We start from the raw sequence: 21,739 nt of genomic DNA, 5'->3' as shown, positions 1-21,739 counted from the left end.
TGTTTAACGTCAACCTGTCCAGGGACAACAGTTGGAAATTAGCCTTTGGCTAGAATCTGACATGTTTACATATTGTGTATACGTTCATTAGTATGTACTGTCTCTATTTTAAATAAATAAATAAATAAACATAAAAGTGGTAACTCTCCAAAGGCAACATGATCCAAGGCTCAACTCTAGTTTATTGAGGGGAAAGATGCCGGCTACAGGTTAGAAAGCCAGCTCTGCCACAAGCACACAACCCCACTGATCTTTGCTTTGACCTCATTGGGCCGAAAAACTGCCACTGGGGTCCCTTTTCCATTGACCCGTTCTTCTCCTGAGGTCATTGCCTTTTTAGCATGTGCACTTTGAAGTGCAACAACCGGGGTTTGGTATTGGACTGATTGGCAGTTTGGCAATTACTGAGACGCTGGTTTGATTTATCTACATCACCTTAGTGCAGGAAGAAGGAGAGAGAAGGTTAATAGTCGCCATAAATATTAGTGGAAGGTTGGCATCCTTGCTTTGCACTAACAGAAGTGACCTGCTTCCTTTTACAACTTATTTCCTCGGTTTGAAAAAACAAACATAAAGCAATACATGTACATGTACTTTGTAAATTACCTATTAATTACTGAGATTGTGGCTTGTGCACTTCTAACAGACAGTGGTATAAACAAATTACACAACCACAACCAAGCCTCATTTAATTGAACTGTTCAATATGAACACACCAGGAAGCTTGTTGTTCCTGTGTAGTGAACAAGCAGGTCCATGATTACATGTAATTAACAACGATGCATGAATGTTACCCAGTAAATTAAAACCCGCTACATTTTGACAGCGGATATAAGCATATTATTATATGTATAAGCATTTTATAGTTCTATGTGGTATTTCTTAAGTTTACAATAAGTCAATTGGAGAGGCTGACTAGTTAGCTCGGTAGTAGTTCCATGCTAGCGGCAGCCGTCTTATGTCCCTGCAGTGATCTGGTAGCTTGCGCTTTGTGGTGTAAACAAAGAATAACAGGAGTGTAAAGGTGACTATAGGCGTGTTATTTCAGGTCTACAGGGCTCTAATAATGTTAAAACCCGTATTTAGAAAGTAATAAACAGGTTTTTTTATGCTGTAACTACAAAAACATGAAATGTATTAATATTAAATCCTATTTCGTGGAAATTCACTTATCGCAGCCGCGTCTGGGACCAATGAACTGCGATAAACGAGGGACGACTGTATTATTACCAATAAAGAGACTGTATGCAACTCTCTCCAAATTAAAAAATATAAGAACACCACCACAAACAAAATAACAGTTTGTATAATTTTTTTTTTCTATTTTTCACAATTACGAATGAAACTGCATGAAAATTCTCTTAAATTCTTGTTCGGCCAGGACAAAAATGATGGTATTCTATAACTGGTGCCAATCACATATAATGGATGCCAGCCAGTGCAGCTGTGCGAAAGTACGTCGATAAAACTGAAGAGTCACCGTTGACATCATCAGAACTTTTTTTCTTTCTTACCCTGAACCTGCAATAAATGCCTGTTCTGGTGATCACGTCTGGTGTTTGTCACAATTACTGACACCTAGTGGCCAATGTAGAATACTACATTCACAGTTACAATGCTGGTTCTGCCTGGTGTTTGTATTTTAGTTCATTTAGCCATTTTTATGCTTAAAAATGCTTAAAAACTTGATAAAGCGAGGCTTCAATAAGCGCTGCTTCCTCCTCCTCCTCGTCAGACGTGTTGAAGTGTGTAACTGCAAACTTTAGATGTATTCAGTGTAACCTTGTATGCATGTTTGAAATAAACTGAAACCATTAATATTTCGAGACATGAATTAGTTCACTGTACAGCTTTGCAATATATCTGTGTTGTGTGGTGGTTTGTACGTAGCTGATGCCTGTAATTCCAGCCAGGAAGTAAATAAAAAGCCCAGCATTGTGGTTATGAAATATGTCAAAGTGTTCCAGATACTGTATATTGATAGTGAAGCTAATATGACATGTTAACGACTCTTCATTGAGACAAACAGCGTGCACTTAATTGCTTATTCATACAAAGGTGTGTGAGCCGCTCGGGGTTCAATTTGTTCAAATTGCACATAATTCAGTTGTATTTGAGAAGCACTTAAAGTCTGTTTACTTCCCTCGTGGCTACGTTTCTGTGCAATGACCATCTGCCAGCTGGGCGTGAGTGACACTGTTTGTCTTCACGGTAATGGCCGGCATTATGGTGAATTACTACTCTGCTCAAACGACGAGTGGTTCCCTAAAACAAGCCCACGGCGCTCTCTTTCCTCCTCTCCTGTGCCTTGTTACAATCAATTAAGCTGATTACAAGCGCTATCTTGACCACTTCAAAGCAGGAGCATTACCAGCGGGTTAGACTAACCGTCTCTTTGCGAGCGCTGCCCTGTTGTTTGTCTCCGCGCAGGATGTCTTAAATGTTTTGTCTGAGGTTGGCCAACGTGCGCACACGACAACAAAACAAAGTTTTCCTTTTGAGTGATGTGTAAAAAAGGGGTAAACAATGGGATCATGAGAACAATTGGGGTCATCTGTTCCTTTTCAAGTTAAAAGTTGTCAGGTCAAACAACAGGTCACACAATAAACGAGGGGACACCGAGAAGCAGGAGCGAGACACCAAGTCTAGACGCCGTTCCTCCCTGATTGCTTTGTTCTGTGCCATGTCTACAGGTAATTACCTCCACAAACTACCGGCAGCCCTGTCAAATCTTGGTCGAGAACCTGTGACGAAAAATAGTAAAAGAATGCGTCTGTGCCTGAGCCGGGTGCCAACAAGCTGTCGCGCATTGATGCGTGTCAAGCATGGGAACAGAACCTCTCCTTAAAATAGCCGCGTCAACATTTCACCACGAAAACACGTTCCTAGTGAAAAACGCCGCCGTAAATTTTCAATCTTTTAGGGTGGTCGCCTCTTGAAATCAAGGGGGTAATTAGCTAGTGGCTGTGTTTACCGTCGTATAACAATTGCAAAATAACAATTTCAATCATTTGTTTACATGGGTGCTATTCAGTGTCCCTTCTAGTGGCGGAAGATAGATGTGTCACGGTCCGTTCGGAATGTGGCAGTTGTCACAGCCAAACCTCTTCAAACAAGCCGCAGGAGGAAGATGACACATTTATGGTGGGAAACAAAATGGCAACAAAATGGAGAAAGGCGTGCAAACTCCCCCACCCACAAAAAAAACGGAGCATTCAAACTCTAAATGCAATAAAAGTGTCTGTGCTTTATGTGAGGAAGCTTGGTAATGACAAAATTGCATTAGTCTGATTGGAGATGCTAAACATGGGGTATATCATGTTCAATTTCACTTTAATTAGCATGTTTATGCAGTCAGCCCTTGATGCTTGTCAGCTGACTTATTTAGCAACATGAGCGGCATGTGTAACGAGTAATAACGGCAGAACAATATTGCCCAGCACTTCATTATGATGCCATTATCAACCGATACCGATGTCGGCAGCAACTTTTCTCTCCAACTAATGTCAGGTGTCTTGTGTAATGAATAAACACATTATGCTTCTTTTACTGTGACGCCAAATAAATAAACACTGTTTGTGCTAAACATGACAAGTGCTGCAGTATGCAATGTAAGTTATACAAAAAAGTGCCATTTTGTTTTATTTTATGTGCACAATGATAAATAAAAAACAATCACATACAGTATAAGGATTCAAGGCAAATATGTCTCAACAAAAGTCTTTGAAAAAATCGTGATTAATTAATGGAAGACGTTGAAGTTCAGTTGAAGCTATTTTTCAGAGACCCTTATTTTGTTGGCTGACAGGATGTAACCTTGTGAAGGCCGGAAGTGTACTGTTTTGTCTTTGGGCTCTTGATGGTTGCGTGGTGTGACGGTGAGACAAAGCTCCGTGCTAATAAATAGTGAGATTCATGGCTGCCGCCCTCTCGTCAAGTCGTGTCGCTTACACTTACAGTCGTCCCTCGTTTATCGCGGTTGATTGGTTCCAGACCCGACCACTTCCGTGCATTTCCGCAAAGTAAAATTCAATATTAATAAACTGAATTTTTTCGTAGTTAGAGCATAGAAAACCTGTGGCTTTAAACCTGACTTTCTAAATATGGTTTTTAGACATGGAATAACACCCCTATAGTCACCTTTGCACTCCTATTATTTTTTGTTTACACCACCACAAGCTACGGGACCACTGCAGGGATATAAGAGACTGCCGCCGCTCATTGCATATAGCAAGCTACCGAGCTCACCCGTTAGCCTCCAAATCATTTGTTCTAAACTTAAGAAAGGGTTTGAAATTGAGTGGGGAAGAAGGACAAAGTAAGAAGCCAAAAATGTACCACTTCCACACAGAATGGGAGAACCTTTTTTTGCAGTGTTAAGGTGATGCCATCTAAGATAATGTCTCATCAATGCTAAATTACTGACGCCGGGTGACCAGAATGTCTTTCGATGTTTTTTGACTAATAATAGGCCATAGTTAACCATGAAACAGCCATAATTTATTGATTGATTAATTTTTTAAAACCCGCGATAGAGCGAGGGACTGATGTTCGAACCGTGATGTAGCGAGGGATGACTTGCAATATTTACAATCCAAAGGCCAAACCTGGAAATAATTCCAGACAGTGAACATACTACAAGTAAGCTAGCGAGCTATGTGAAGCAAGTCATCACTCGGCAGAAAAAAAATATACCGTCATGAACTGATATCTCATTTTTATTATCAGTTGGCCAATATCATCTGACAGCTGTAAAGTACGAGTGTAATCTAATCTAAGCATTGTTATATTTGTACAGTGAGTGAGCGAGCGTATGTACAAGCTGACAAAAAGGCGGACCTAGCACACGCCCCTGGGGAACACCGTTATCAAATCTCTAGTTTGTTTGACAAACTTTCAAAAAGTCAGATCCATTTTTTGTTTTTATATTGTGCCATTTCTTTAAGGAAGCCAAGCATGTGCGTTTAATAAACGTGTGAAAGCAGCCTCCATTAAAACTTGCTATTGCAGATGTGTTGTTTCTACTTCCTGGCCAAATGTAACACTCAATCTATTATCCTCTTCTGCATGATCAGTAATTGTAATCATGCTTGTCAACTTCTGACGTAAATGAAGCCAATACAAATAGTTTGGAGACTCTAAATTGTCCGTAAGTGTGAATGGTTGTTTTATTTCCAGTGACCAGCGGTATAGAAAATGGATAGCTGGTCCACTTGTATATTATTATTACTAGTTTTGACTGACAGTGTAGGAGTTTGTGTTGTATTATGTCATACTCTAAACTGGTCATATTTTGGTATGGCGACTACAAAAACCCTTTTTAATACAGTACTTGTATTACAGGTATACCTAATGAAGTGTCTGGCAAGGCATCATAGCACGTCTTGTAGCATGCCACAGCAAATTTGTGTGTTCGCGACCAACACCCATTCTCATACACGCAGATGAACTATCATTATGCCATACCAAACCCGTAAATCACAAGCCCTAATTAACATGTCATGATTGGCTCGTAAAACAGAGCACCACTTCTCTGTTGCTATCTGAGCTCTTCATCAGTGGAAGAACATAATGGCCGCCTGTATCCTGGCTTTTTTTTCATGCTGACTTCAGAGGCTGCTTTTTTTTTTTTTTTTAAGCAGATTCCATGAAATAGATAAACACAAAAAGGCAATTTGTTTTTCATTTTTTAATTATAACGTTCAAAAAATGTGCATAAACTGCTGACTTGGAACAGTTCGTGTTATCGGTCTCTGGAAACATGGTTGGTGGGAGGGAGTTCCACAACCTGGATGTAGGAAGAAGAGATGACACTGGGTGTGCATTTAGGAATATTGACTACGTAGGGGGGACCACTCGCAGATGATCGAGTCATGCAGGTATTTGTTGTTTCATTAGGCTGGATTCCAGCTGTTTCAATGGATGGTTTCTTGACACATTAGTGACAGTCCATCTAGTACAGGGGTGTCCAAAGTGCGACCCGGGGGCCATTTGCGGCCCACATCGGCCTACAGCACAGTCTAAAAATGGAATTTAACAAGAAAACTAAAAAAAAACAACAACAGCAGCAGCAAAAATGGGAAAGTCAAAATATTCATGTAAGAGAAGAGTTGTAATCTAGCAAAGGAAAAAAAAAAATTCACAACAATAAAGCATAAGTTTTGGACATTTTTGGAACGGTTGGGGGGAAATTTAAACCATGGGAATAAAGTCAAAATATTAGGGGGACAAAATATACAAGAAGAAAGTTGAGATATTTGGAAAAAAAAAAAATCAACAGCAGAAATTCTACTAGAGTAAAGTCAAAATATTAAGAGAAAAAAAATAGTTTTCTAATGAGAAAAAAGCTGCAATTTTATGAGAATAAACTTGTAAAATGAGAAAAAATATCATTTTAGTAACAATGTTGAAATAAAGACAAAATATGTTATTTTTTTGATAAGATATGAAGTTATAATTACGAGAAGAAAACTTACAAGAGGGAAGCTGAAATGAAATACAAATTGGAAAAACAGCAGAAATTGAAAAAAACAGCTGTAATTTTACAGGAATAAAGTCAAAATATTAAGAAAAAAAAGTTATAATCGAATGAAGAACAAAGTCGCAATTTTACAAGAATAAACTCATATTATTATGGGAAAAAAATCAATTTTCGTAGTATTTCACCTACTACAAGTATATTACAGAGGTGAATGCAGTTTTTTTCTCGAGCTCCATATAGCTTGTTAGCATATCTCTATGTGTTGGTTACAACATACAAAGTGGCCCTTGCATCCTTTCATTTTTCAGGATGTGGCCCTCGGTGGAAAAGGTTTATTAGTCAGCAGGCTCAAGAAGCACACTGGATCATTTTAGCTCGTGTTCGAAGATGGGTTTCAACTTCTTCAGCTCAAGGAGAATTAAAGCAGACTGAAAGGTTTTTTGAAAAAGTAAAATGACAAGAAAAAAGAGCACTCTTTGTTTCTCTCTCAGTCCTACATATGACTTTTAGGGACTCTGAAGTAATGATACTATAATAGTAAAGTCACTATTTTCAAAATTGCGTCACTATTTAAGAACTGAAAATTCTGTGAGAAAAAAACGGCAGTTTTATGACAATAAAGTCGGTGTTTTACGAGAATAAAGTTGGGCAGAAACGTAATGTTGCAAGAGTAAAATGACAATTTTATGAGTGTGAAGTCATAATTTCATGAAAACAAATATAGATTTATATGAATGGTCATTGTATGGCAATGAACGTTGTAGTTATAAGAAAAGTCATAAGAAACTGTCACAATTTAAAAGGATGAAATTGTAATTTTACGAGAGAACAAAGGTGTCGTTTTTATGAGGTAAAAGTCGCAGTATTTCACATATGGGGTCACAGTCAGAGGATAAAGTTGCAATTTTACGAAAATATAGACGTACTATTATGAATAAAACTGGAATGTTACAAGACTAAAGCTTTAACTTGACAAAAAAAAGTTGTAATATTACAAAATATTTAAGCTGGATAATATATACAGTCGTCCCTCACTCTTATCGCGTTTTTTTTTAAATAATCAATAAATTATCACTGTTTTGTGGTTGATTAGAGTCTAGTATTATTCAGAAAATGCATATTTAAGCACATGTTACGTATTCTTGCCGTAAATGAAGCATTTTCAAGCATAACAATGTTGTAAATGGACTACAATACAAATACAGTTTGAGGCAATACAAGATGTTGATGAACTGTAGTCTACACCGGCCGTGGGGTGTTACTAGCAACACACACCAGACTTATTTTATAATTATTTATCCCAAAACTGACACAATAATAACATAACAATATTCATAATAATATCATTCATCATCATAATAATAACATGAGCTACTGTTGTGGCTGTAATCCCGCTAAAATTCAACTCTGAATCCCCGATGTCACTTCCTGTCCACACGTCCAAAAGACATTTATTGAAACACACACGAGCACGAGTCTTCTTTATGTCTTTAATGGCTTATTTTTTCGAAGTATATCTACCATATTGGGTAATATGAGTGTAAACGTGCCTATGGGTGTTATTTCATGTCGAGAGGGCTCTAATAATGGTAAAAATCACATGACCCTTTTCTAAGGGATGATGATGCTGATGTGCCAAAGCTTTAACTCCATCATTGTTTGTAAAACTTTTTTTCATGTCATGTTACAACTTTTAATTTGTTTTTGTTTTTTAGTACTGTCAGTGTTTTCGTCGTGGCGTTTGACAAAAGCTTCTGTTACATCTTAGGTGTTGCATCCCTCCCCAATGGTAGCCTTCTTTACGTTTGCTCACTCAGCAGTATTGCTTTGTCAGCTTGGAAGATTAACTTGGAAATTGCCACAGGGCATCTCAACTGCCTTCCCTCTCTCTCTGCCCTCCCCTCTGATCTCCCCCCTCTTCTCTCCCAACTAACTCCCACTTTGGGAATAGTAGTGCAACAAGTGGCGCCTCTGTGGAGCCCCCTGGGCTTCAGAGGGCGTCCCAGAGAGCCGTAATTACAGCACCACTCAGGTGATTTAAGGCTCCGGCAACATGTTGACCGATGCATGGCACAAAAAAAAAAAAAACTACTACTAATTGCTTATTCAAAAAAAAGGTGTGATACCTGTCTTGAGGTTGAATTACTTTAAATTACACATAATTAAACAGAGTTTGAAAAAGCTCTTAGAGTCCGTTTACTTTCCTTGTGGCTATGATTTTGCACCATGTCCTGCCAAACATTGACACATTATTACTATTCTAGACAGAAGTTACAGCCTCCAGGATTGTCATTGTGTATTTATTGGTTAACAGGATTATGCAAAAACGTCCAAAATTTTCCATCTAGCGTTGTACAGTGGAACCTCTAAAGCACATAACAATACAATACAATACATTCCTCCCATCGGAATCCAGTTATACTGAATTATCTAATCTCTAATCTTTATATTGAATCTGTTCCAGGGTCAAAACTGTCTTCATCATAAAATACTTCAACTGCTGAGGCCTTGTTTTAAGTAACATTTTGAACATGTATATATTTTAGCGTGTAATATTTTTAAGTATAAAGAGAAGTTGACCACAGTAATACGTGAAAACATTTGCAGCTAACATAACATGCAGCTAACCGGTAAATGCTAGCTTGCTACTGAAATATTTGAACTGCATTCAAAAAAAAAAAATCCAAATAACTTTTAACATTCATGGATAAAATGGAACATTCCTCCCTAGAAGCAACATGTTCATGTTTTTAGTAGCAGCTTCAAAGTGCACTACAGCTAAAATCTATTATTATTAACCATCACGAAACATAGCTCACTTCGACCACATGGTCAATTATTAAAGGGATACTTTGAATACATGAAGTTGTTTGACACCCCCATCAGCAGTGTAGTGCATCAACATCGACTTACCCCCCACTTTGTTCCGTGAGCCAAGTTCTTGCATTTTTGTGATGCAAATGATCGCATATTGAACCCATATTCTTTTGAGAAGCGAAACTCTTTTACTTAAGTGGCCTAACCGGAACTACCGGTACGTTCCTCATCACCAAAATCCGACCAGAACTCGGCTCACGGGACGAAGTGGGGGGTAAGTCCCTGTTGATGCACTACACTGCTGATGGGGATGTCATACAACTTCATGTCAAAAAATCCGAACTATCCCTTTAACAAGCACAGTCGTCCCTCACCACGTCATAGTTTGAATTTCGCGGCTTCACTCTATCAAGGTTTTAAAAAAATATATGAATGAATAAATCATGTTGTTCGGTGGTTGAATACGGTTGAATAGTCCAAGTCCAGACTTGATCGCTGGAACAACATGCTTTTATTGCAGTTTTGAATCATCTCACAGCACGCACAATAACAATCATAATAATAATGATTCTAATCATAAAACAGGTTACTGTTGCGGCCTTCACCCACGCCAAGATAAAACTCAACTCTGACCCCTCGATGTCACTTCCTGTCCTCCACATATACAAAACACATATACTGGAAAACACACAAGCACCAGGTGTATTTATGTCTTAAGTGGCTTATTTTTAGGGCTGTCAATCGATTAAAATATTTAATCACAATGAATTGCATTTTGGTTGGCGACCAGTCCAGGGTGTACCCCGCCTGCCGCTCGAAGTCACCTGGGATGGGCTCCAGCATACCCCCGCGACCCTGAGGAGGAGAAGCGGCATAGAAAATGGATGGATGGGATGAATTGTATTTTTCCATAGTTAACTCGTAATTAGTCACAATTAATCGCAGATAGAAAGAAGTATACCTTTGAAAGATCATTTTAAAGTTTTTAACACACCTATCAACATGAGGCTGTCTAATATGTTTGCTTTATGCAAATTTTTGTTTATTTTTGTTCTGTTTTTCCAACACAAAATGGACCTCAATGTATAAAAAGCAAACACAATGTACAACAAGTAGACATTGGTAAGGTAAGCTCTCCACTCAAATATCATTCTCTTCAAGCAAATCATCTCACAAAATATAATTGTGACCAACATTACAAAGAACGATTTGCAAAAGCACCCACCAAATAAGTGAAATGAAAAGAGAGTGAAAAATAAATACAGTATTAACAACTAACAAAAAAATAGTGGATTTTAAAAGATTTTCCATGAACAACTTTGACAGTCCTTATTTTCTTTGATTATATCTGCTACATTGGGTAACACGAGTCTAAAAGTGACTATAGCGGCGTTATTTAATGTCTAGAGGGCTTTAATAATGCTAAAAAACGTATTTAGAAGGTTATAAACAGGTTTTCTGCGCTCTAACTATGAAAATACTCCATTTATTGAAATTGAATCCTGCTTTGCAAATATTCACTTATCACTGTCGGGTCTGGAACCAATTAACTACGATAAACGAGGGATTACTGTTTAGCACAAAAGCAACAACAGAACCAATGTCGTAATAGCAGTCAGGAGCGAACTGCTCAGCCGGGATTAATCATGCTAATTAGTGCATTGTAAACAACAGTAGAACAAGTGTTACATGCATGACTTTCACACCGACAGCTGAGTAGCAACATTTTAAAGTGGATACAGAGGTAGATAAAGCTGCTGGAGGCGGACCAGTCTTGATACTTTATGCATCTGAGGTAATAAAAAAGGAAAAAAGTACATAAGGCATTTGCCTCCAGCTGCAGTTGTCCATGCTAATGTTTAAAGACCCCGGGGTGTATTTATTTGTGTACACACCCGGCAACTATGTGGTTAGTGAACGGAGGTGTGAATTGGAGGTTTTATGGTATAAGTGGGCAAAATATCTTCCCTTTTTTAATACATTGACACAAAAGAGCACTTTTTCAAAATGCGGACCCTCTAATGTTTGTGTACCCCTCAAGAGGAGCTTTGTGATCACGCTTACTGCATTTTAACAGCCACAATAGGAAATGAATTACAATCATGGCCCAAACGTAAAGGGAGAAGAACTTGGCCGTGACAGGCTGTAATTCAAGAGAGAGAGACAATAATGGAGTCGGCCTGGCCTCTCCACCTCCTGCAGACAGCGTGGTGACAACGGGGAATGTTTCTCTTTTAACGAGGTCAGGGCTAATGCTGGTTAATTGGAAGGGGATGTTCTCCTGGCCCTGCGCTCCTCGGCCTTCAGATCACTCCAAGGCTCTCTCTTATCTTCTCTCTCTCTCCTGCTTTAACAAGTTGTGACTGAGCGCCCTCTGTGAGCTACAAGGCATTGACTGTCTTGTGTCTGCACAAGATCCACATCTCCTGCCAGCGAGACGTGTCCCCTCCCCCAAAGCGGCCTTGTTATGTGCATGCTGACAATAAAGCATTTGCTTTATTGTTGAATATCACTCTTTGGATTCACACTAAAAGGTTTTTTTCTCTGTGTCATTACTGGAGGATAATCCCCTATTATGTAGTGATTGCTATGACATGCAAGGATGTATCAATCACGTCCAACGCCCCAACAGTCGTACAGTTTGAAGTTTGAACTAAAAAACTGCCTCAGAAAAACGTTTGCCTCAAACTCGGACTTCAAACCGTCACCATCTGTGATGCCAGCTAATCTCATGATACTTAAGAGCTTCACGAGGACAACATAGAGACACTGCTTGTCGAGGAAGCGCACATGCAGCGCCATAAAACAATACACATCGTGGGAAACCGCACACGTGCTTCTGTTGGCTGATGCAGTAAACCAATTCATCTCATTTCAAAGCACACAGCTAACAGTTTAAAAGTTAGTTGGGCTCTATCGATAAGCATGTGAACGGAGAAGCGACAGAGAGTGTGCGTGAGAGCCTAAAAGACCACCACTGCCGTCGTGCCTTGTGACGGTAGCAGGTAAAGAAACAGTGATGAGCCACAGGAGAAGATAATTGCTTGTTTTCAGTGTGAAGTTACAAAAGCGCATGAATACCATTCGCATCGCAACAGTAGTCAGCTATGCCAGATGTCACTGCTACCTTTCATCTCATTCACGTGTTGTTTTCAACCAATAGGTACCATACACGTCAGTGTTGGCCCTAAAAGAGATCTCCTAAATAAGTGGCTCTCAATTGATGGGTTGGGACCCAAAAATCACAGATCCATCCTGGGTGGGATGGGACAGCTAGTCAAAAATTACAGAAAAATACTGTATGTACTTAGAAGTCAAATTTAGCAATATTTTAGTCGTCTTCCTCCTTGATATATGCACATTACACAATTATAAATGAAATGACTGATTCTGTGATCTCGTTGATGTTCCATTGTACTTTATCCATTATTTGTATGCATGCAGTTATCATGCTCTTCCTCATTTCCATGACAAAATACATTCATAAATTAATCTACAATGCACTTTGGACATGTAATTACGTGCGTTAATGTTTCAAAAGATGATAGGGGATTCAAAAAAACAACAAGAATACATTTGTAAAAAATAAAAATGACTTCAATAAAAGTATAAAAAAGAATAAATACAAATAAAAATGACTTAAATGAAAATATACAAAAAAAACAAACAAAATAAGTACAAATTTAAAATGACTTAAATAAATGTGTAAAAAAGTCTTAAAATCAACACAAATATAAATGACATAAAAGTGTTAAAAATATATATATTAAAAAAATCATTTAAATAAAAATTATTTTAAGTAAATCAAAACAAAATGACAAAAAGTGTGATAATCATAAAAATAAATGCAAATAAAAATGACTTAAAGCGTAAAAAATAACAAAAAAATGTTTTTAAAAAGTAAATAAAAACAAAATGACAAATAAAAAGAGTTAAAATAATAAAAAAAGAAATACAAATAAAATGACTTAAATAAAAGTAATAAAAAAATCAATAAAAATAATAACAAAAATGACTGAAATAAAACTGCAAAAAATAATACTAATAAAGAAAAATGTGTAAAAAAAAAAAAGATTTAAATAAAAGTTCTTTGCGATTTAATGACCATTGGAAAATGTGGGTCCCAAGCTGAGACCATTTGAGAACCCCTGTCTTATATTGTGCAATGCAACTTGTGTTCTAACAGTAAAATGTGACCACCAAATGTGACAAATACATAGCCCATCTGCATATAGCCCACCACTTCACAGAGGACATTCATTCTGTCATCTACAGATGTGGGTGTTATGTGTTTGAGCGTTTTTCTAACTTTGCATGATGTTGCAGTTAAAATGTGAGTGTAATATTAGCACTGTAGCTCACGTACTGTAGCTGATGTTGTGCAGCGTTACAGTGTATATGTAATAAATGGATGAATTGCACAATAGCACTTCTTGGCGCCACACATTCTGTCCAAGACAGACTTGGACAAACATAGCTCATTAGCATCAAAGCTATAGACACACAAAACGTGTTCCCAGTAGGGTTCACTAAAAGCACTAATCTAAATTCTAAAGTCTAATCTAAATTCCAGCATCAATACACTATTGTGGGACCTGTTGTGAGACGTACAGTATTTCTAATTGTTGAAAAATACTATAGTATGGAACATTTTAAGGGGAATGTAAAAATGAGCGCTAATGTCTTTTGTGTGTCATTTCAGGCTGGATTCATTATGTAATAAACTCCTGTGAGAAACATGACCTTGTAAAGAAATGGTGACCAGCAGGTCAGTCAGTAACAGCCTTTCTATTACTGCTGCCTGACATCTGTCCAAGCACACTAATAGCATATCATTACAAGGTCTTTGGCCATATGTAATGCTGTAAACGCTTTGTTCCATCTTTCATCCTCACTCAAGTATTTAAGTGTCCATTATAGAGCAATACAGCCAACACAGACATTATGGTCAGTGTCGTTCTGTATTTACACAACATCAGTGAAATCCACACGTCGTGTTGACTTAAAGCTGACAACTGTCAAATGACTGGAATGCCACGGTGGAACACAAGGGTGCGCGTGTATGTGTGTGTGGATATATGTGTGTGTGAACCCTGTAACTGTAATAGGAAACAATAATTCATGGCACACACAAACTGGTGACTGCAAGTAATTAAAAAAATATAATATTTCTCACATCTTTTTCAGGTCATATTCTGCTTTTTTAAGTGCTGGTGGTGCAAGACTGGAACAACCCCACAAGCAGTAAAGGGAACATCTTAATGACGAAGATCCTTAACCAGGAAGAACCGGCTAACCCAGTGGCCGACGAGGACAATGTACAGCAGGGGATGGCTGGCATAAGGGTGGACCCATCCACTATGTTGGAGATCAGAAGAGCCATAAAGTTGCTGAAAAACGGCAAGTCGAAGACCTCATACTGGCTGAACATCGGAATTGGCAGATCTTTACTCCGTCGTCTGCAAAGTCTTGGGCAGAATACTTGTCGAGAGGATCAGGAGCAGCATTGATAACAGACTGAGGAAGAAGCAAGCTCGATACATAACTGGGAGGGGAACAACGTCATCAAAGTCTTTAACCTGTGCAACATTGAATGGCAGTCATCTTTATCCATCAACTTCAGTGATTTCACAAAAGTGTTCGACTCAGTACACAGACAAAGCCTCTGGACCATCATCAGTGTGGTGAACGCTGTCATTAACAACGGTGTCATGACAGACTGGTTCAGGATTGAGACAGGCGTCAAGCAGGGGTGAAACATGGCTTCCTTATCATGGACTGGATCATGAGAAGGACATACAGTAAGATGGTGATTCATCACAAAGCTGGATGACATATGCTTAGGACCTCCCCTTGATCTTCCATCCATCCGTCCATTTTCTACACCACTTATCCGCATTAGGGTCGCGGGGGTATGCTGGAGCCTATCCCAGCTGACATCGGGCGACAGGCGGGGTACACCCTGGACTGGTCGGCAGCCTATCGCAGGGCACATATAGACAAACAACCATTCACACTCACATTCATACCTATGGACAATTTAGAGTCGCTAATTAACCTAGCATTTTTGGAATGTGGGAGGAAACCGGAGTACCTGGAGAAAACCCACGCACGCACGGGGAGAACATGCAAATTCCACACAGAAATGCCCAACGGAGATTTGAACCCAGGACACCCCGATCTCCTGACTGTGACTGTGTGGTCAACATGCTAACCACTAGACCACCATGCGGCCCCCCCTTGATCTTGTCAACCAAATAAGCGGATCCAGCAGAAGATCAACAGATTGGTGGAGAATGGCAAACATACAGGACTGAAGGTGAATGTAGACAAGTTGGTGATGAAGTTGAACGCCAGGAAAAAGGAGGACATTGCGATGAAGGGGCGTTGAGCCTTGTATCGACTGAAGGAGATAATATGATGGACCTAAACAACAGACTGGCACAAGGCAAGAGCGACTTTCATCAGGAATTCGAACAGCATTGGCTGTCGAAGAAAACGGACACTGTTCTAGGCGTTGGTGATGACTGTACTGTTGTACGGTTCTGAGACATGGAAGATGACAAAGGCAGACAAAGGAAGCTGGACGGTTTCCAAACCAAATGCCTCTGGTGGCTACGGAAGATGCGGTGATAAGACGAGCCAGAATGGAGAGCCTGCGCATGGAGGTCTGCAAGAAGTTTATTGGGCACGTACTGAGGAAAGTGGTCAACAACAACTGTGCTACTGCCGTGATGTGGGCCCCCAAGGGGAAGAGACGGCACGGGAGGCCCAAAACCGGTTGGAGGCAAACAGTAGAGAAAGAGAGGGAGTCCGTTGGTTGGAGAACATGGAATGAAGCGAGGGCAACATGCGGCATGGAAGCAGCGTGTGGAGGATGTGCCACCAGGCACAAAGTGGACAGGCTAGAACAGGATAGCCTATTTCATAGCGATTTAACTCATACAGTCATACAAATACTCACAAATTCTACATTTCAACACTGAAATAGACGACTGGGTTTGCTTTGGTCCCCAAAATGACTAAATATGCCCCTGATTGATAGCACTGCTCTATGTTATTGAATTACATTTCATTTTGATTGTTATAGTATGCTAATATTTTCATCCATATTTGTCCTTATTGTCATTATTTTTTACTTGAGTTTTTTGGTTCTGGGAACCAAATGTGGTTCCTTTTGCAATGATCTCAGTCAGTTTGCTGCTGGCCGCTGTGCAATCAACCAGTTCACCGTTCTAATTAGTCATTTAGCGCACCCCTATTTTGATTAATGGCAACTGCTCCCAGCTCCCCACATGCACCAATTATGTAGGGTTTTTTGGCATTAAGTAGCATAATGAGGTGTTGTCGCCAATTAAAGTTCAATGTCTGTTGGCAACTTTTAGACAGTAGATGATTTGTTGGTGTTATCAAAACACACATTAGCTACGTGGCTCACTTCAGTTTCCATGTGCTGACATGTCAGGACACACACAAGGCATGATTCAGAGGGGGAATAACTCACCCATGATGGGAATCGACCTTCTGTGTGTGTTGCTGTCGATAAATTAGGTACTTATTAGAACTTTAAAAAGCAGATCCCATTTCACGCAGGGAGCCTCTGAGGGGAAGCGAGGATTACGCTTCAAAGCCCGTGGCGCGGCTCTCTCTTTATGTCGCAACACTTCATATTTCACGTCACCTTGATGGCCGCCGCCTTTCAGGGGGTCATGTGTTAACGCCGCAGGCATGGTCCTTGCCAGCAGCTAATTACACACATATATATCTGTTCTGACTGTGTGATAGGTTTGCAAACACAACATAAATTGCTCCTGCCCAGCCAGGATGTCTACGTTTCACAGCTAAGCACGCTTAAAAGTGCTAGCTAAAGGTAAATTGCTGAAATGATCGCACAATCTTTAAAGACAAGTTTTAACAGGACATTCTCGTAAACACTTCGGGAATGCACCTTTCACACGGCATTTAAAAAGCCGTCTTTCACTGCTTTCACGCTATTCTGCGTGAACAAAAATCGGGGTGACAAAGTTAACCCGCAGACTTCCCGGCTTCTGAGGTTGGAGCCCTAACAGAGTGAAAGCGTATCCCGCAATGTCAGAGTGTGGAGTTTACTCACTTTTCCCATCATGTGGTGTTGAATGAAACTGTTGTTGTCATGCATCTAATTGATCTGATTGATGGGAATGCGCACAAATTTACAGTTTTGCCCTTTTTCACTTGGTTCTGTATGAAATGCACAGACAAATAAATGCGGGATGTCTGTAAAACTAATGCTTATCGTTGTTTATTTGCAGTGGCTTAAAAGTAAATACCACTTCTTAACTTTAGTGGGTGCAATTTTGTTTTTGAAGGATAAACCATCTGTTGCATAAATTAGACCAGGGAGAATGTACAACGGAGTATTAAGGGCACATTAAATAAACAAAATCAGCGATTTCAAGAATAAAGTTGTACATTTACCAGTATAAGGTCGTATATTTACGAGAAAAAAAACAACATTACGAGAATAAAGTAAAAAAATTACGACAATAAAGTCGGAAATTCACGAGAAAAAACAGGCATTGGCTGAGACAGCTATGAAAATGTGACCTTTGGCCTTGGCCATGTGGAGGGGGCAGTAAGGAAGGCGAAAGTGTGAGCACCACATGCGGGAGAAGGGCTAGACATGCTTATCTGTTTGTGCCCCACTGCTCTGTTATGCTGCTATGTTATAAATAAAACCTTGCCCGAAGCAGGAAGAAATTTTCCTTCAGTCCTGAAGTTAGTTATTTTCCTGCTGACACATATGCCACATATGACACAATCTTGTGACTTTTTTTCTCATAAGTGTACGACTTTATTCTTGCAATATTACGAGTTTAAATGTACAAAATTGGCAAAATAACCTGAGATTTTTTTTTGTGGCCCTAATACTCCGTCCTATGAATGAGATGTGTTTTCTGTGAAAAAAAATGCCTATTTTCGGAGGGAAAAAAAAGTACATGTTTTTTTTTCGTCCAAAAATCTGCCAATTTGCAGGGTCCACTGTATTTGAAGCTGAAATCGAAACAGTACAATCAGTGTGTCACTTGTGTGTCTAGCCTAGCACAGAGATAATGGGACACATTGACGTTATTTACTGTGTTTAAACATCTATTGTTGACTAGCTGTCTGTCATCACACCACATTAGTTTCTCCTCTAAGCAGAGCAGATCAGATGTCTTATTGATGAAACAGATTAGATACAATGTCCCCTCCACAGATGCTCCAGTTTGGTGTCTTTGTGCAGTTTGGCCTCAGTGACAAAACGGTGAAACTCGATCCTTCTTCGCCGCTGTGACGGATTCGCTCATAAAAAGCTGTGAGTCAGTTCCACACTGAAGAACCGGTTCTGTGTTGTTTTGTCAGGACTGACACTTAACCTGTTCATATGGCTCATTAATATTACACCAAGGATGAGTAAACATGCATATGTTTGTGTGTGTTTGACAGTGTGTTAAATAGTGAAACAAATTTCTCAACATCTATCTATCTGTCTATCTAACTATCTAACTATCTAACTATCTATCTATCTATCTATCTATCTATCTATCTATCTATCTAAGTAGATAGATAGATAGATAGATAGATAGATACCTACCTAGCTAACTCGGTACGTAGATAGATAGATATCTAGGTAGAAATCTACCTAGGACCTAGGTAGATATCTATCTATCTATCTACCTAGGTAGCTAGGTAGATACAGTCAAACCTGTCTATAGCGGCCACTAAAGGGAAACGGTAAAAGTGGCCGCTATAGGCAGGTGGCTGTTATAGACAGGTTGGTGGCCTGTTTGAATTTGTGCTTGTTGTGTTTGCAGATACATATAATTATAATGTTGACCAGTAGAGGGCACTGTGGGACTGCAGATAAAAGTTGTAAAGAACAACTAGGCTTGTTATTCTACACCACCCACAGAACAAAGCTGTGCTACTACACAGGTATATACGGCAGAGTGTCATTTTGTCAAATGGAATCCAAATTGCTGTAGAAAGTGCTCAGAACTGCTAGGAATGAGACATGATTATCCCGTGACCAAAGTCGACGCTCACCTGTCATTCCTCTGTAAAAGTGTTGTTCCAGGACACACTGCCAATAAAAGGAGTTCATAATCCACCTGACTGGATGTGATGCATTCAAGCGACAGCATTGTGGAGCTGCATTCCCCCACATCAAGTTGTGGACCGTCACATTGGTGCCGTGACGCGTTGACGTTGGCTCTCCACACAAGACCGGATCCATCTCTGCTGAGCAGCTTCTGCATTGTACTATCAGGTGGACAGTGTGTTTAGTTTGGTGCGCTTTATGCGTTTTGGGAGTTTTGCCCTGTTTTTTTACCGCTGATATATTGTTTGTACCTCAGCTGTCTTGTTGTGACTTGTCAATATGAGCTATTTGGAGGGGGAGACTGGTACACCCTTTTATAAGAGTGTTGGTAGAGGTAGGGGGGGTACGACTATGTTACAGTTTGACAGTCCTGTGCAGGGGCGTGTAGTCCGTGTGTGTGTGTGTGGGGGGGGGGGGGGGAATAGACAGGATCCAATAGAGGCTCCTTCAGTCAGTGGAGATGGGCTTCCTTCTCAGAGCCACCACATGGGTCATACATTAAGCAGACAGGCTCCTGTTACACCCACAGTAAATCCCATTTTACAGTCACATGATGTAGCTGGTCAGATGAACGACATAATCAGACATGTTGGCCAGCAACTAGCCAATAGTATAGTCGCACATCTCAGCCCAGTGCACACCCTTCCAACACACCCACCTACACGTCCACCCATAGTCTAGACTCATCTCAAGTTCAACCGGCGCCACACTGAAAAGTGAAAGAACCTCCAACTTTCAAGGGAGATAGCACGGACACAGTAGATGTGCACGAATGGGAGGACTTGATGAGGAACTACATAAAGAGGCTGTGTATCAGTAAAGAACATCAGGCCGAGGAAATGCTTAGTCACCTCAGAGGCAGAGCAAAGGATGCCGTGAAATTTGGCACAAGGAACAGTGGCATTGATGTGACACAGAGCCCAGATGCCGTCTACAACCTTCTTCGCAAACATTTTGCTGCATTTCCCTGTTCACCTCTTCCCTTAGCTGTCTTCTACACCACACTGACAATAAAAGGAGTTCATAATCCACCTGACTGTATGTGGTGCATTAAAGCGACAGCATTGTGGAGCTGCACCAGAGCTATTCTATGTAATGTGAACATTTACAATACTTGTGCAACTGCGCCCTCTTTCGACCAAAACTGGCTGTTATAGTAACAACATTCTGTACCGCTTGTACATGAGATCCAAAACAAGCTGTATCCTAAATTATAATCAATAAATTAACTATACATTGGTTATTTAATGTATAGTTTAAATACATATAATTTGTCCGTGAACCTAATAAACTGTATGTTCAGTAGAATAAAGGTTGTAATTTTACAGGAATAAACTCATAATATTATGAGGAAAAAAATCGTCATTTTAGTAGCATAGATATGTTGTTTTTTTAAAAGTCATATGAGAACCAAGCAAAACAAAATAAAGTTAAAATTTTGGGAAAATTAGGTTGGGTAAAAAAATTATAATATTATGGGAATGAAGTCATATTATGATTTTTTTTACACTGATTATTTAGGAGGACAGTTGAAATATGCCCTGCTCCACTGATAGAATGAGCAGATCATTTCTCCCTCATGCCATGCGACTTTTCAACACACACAGAGGGGGAGCAGTAAAAACACACACAGGACAGTATTGTTATTTATTATGTATTATTGAAATTGAAGTGATCTGTTACGTACACATTTGTGTTGCCATGACATTAATTGTTTTTGGGATCAGCTTTGAAAGGCATTTATTGGCATATGCTGATCACGTGTTTTTAATGGAAATCAGCAGATACTAACGGGTGTCTATCCGAGCAGCACAAGTTCCGGACAGTGGATGCCCTCTGTGAAGCCACCTTCACCACTTGGAGCAACATTCTCAATAGCCTCCTGGAAAAACTGGCATCAAGCATGCTCACACCAATTTTTGAGGTGATTAGCAATAATGGTGCACCTCCTCATGATTGAGTCATTTTTTAGGTGTGTGTGTGTTTTTTTTAGGTGTGGTATTTAACTTTGGATCAGCTGATGAACAGCCTGTTTCAATTTAATGCTTGTTTTTGTCTCACTCCCATTTCTTCTTTTTGCATTGTGAAGCTCTACTTAGAATCTCCTTAAAATCCAACAGTACAAAATCTAAATTCTTGCTCTTTGATCAAGCAGCTGTATCACTTATCATTTCAACACAGGTAGAAACGACAAAAACAGATCCACACGCTAATGTTATCTCACTTTGTTACTACTTAACGATGTCTCGTTGGGCACTCTCCCGACGATAACGTCTCTCAGCTTCCCGCTCCCTGTCTAACCTGCACTTTCTCTTAGT

This window comes from Dunckerocampus dactyliophorus, chromosome 16, assembly GCF_027744805.1.
Source record: "Dunckerocampus dactyliophorus isolate RoL2022-P2 chromosome 16, RoL_Ddac_1.1, whole genome shotgun sequence".
NCBI lineage: Eukaryota > Metazoa > Chordata > Actinopteri > Syngnathiformes > Syngnathidae > Dunckerocampus > Dunckerocampus dactyliophorus.
This window is presented reverse-complemented; position numbering follows the sequence as displayed.